The following is a 372-nucleotide window of genomic DNA, read 5'->3' on the forward strand; positions in this document are numbered from 1 at the left end:
TTCCCCAGTCAGGGATTGAACCCGGGCCCCCTGCAGTGGCAGTGCAGAGTCCTAACCACTGGACCACCAGGGAATGTCCGTGTTGTCTTTTTTATTATTGAGTTGTAAAAGTTCTTTATATATTCTCAATTTAAGTCCTTTATCATATATATGATTTGCAAATATTTTCTCCCATTCAGTGGGTCGCCTTTTCACTTTCTTGATAATGCCCTTCAAAGCACAAAAGTTTTTAATTTTGATGTCAAATTCATCTATTTTTTTTTCTTCGTCGCTTTGTATTTGGTATCTAAGAAACCACTGTATAATCCTACATTTTCTTCCTAGAGTCTTACACTTTGGGCTCTTACATTTAGGCGTTGACCCATTTTGAGT

At 37.6% G+C, this 372-nt stretch overlaps 1 non-coding gene across 1 annotated transcript; it reads right to left on the reverse strand.

Annotated features, from left to right (window-relative positions):
* Positions 1 to 73, reverse strand: TRNAG-GCC (transfer RNA glycine (anticodon GCC)). The gene has a single exon. It is a non-coding gene; the product is annotated as a tRNA-Gly (tRNA).
* Between the last annotated feature and the right edge of the window lie 299 nt (positions 74 to 372).

The sequence above is a fragment of the Eschrichtius robustus genome, chromosome 5, assembly GCF_028021215.1.
Source record: "Eschrichtius robustus isolate mEscRob2 chromosome 5, mEscRob2.pri, whole genome shotgun sequence".
NCBI lineage: Eukaryota > Metazoa > Chordata > Mammalia > Artiodactyla > Eschrichtiidae > Eschrichtius > Eschrichtius robustus.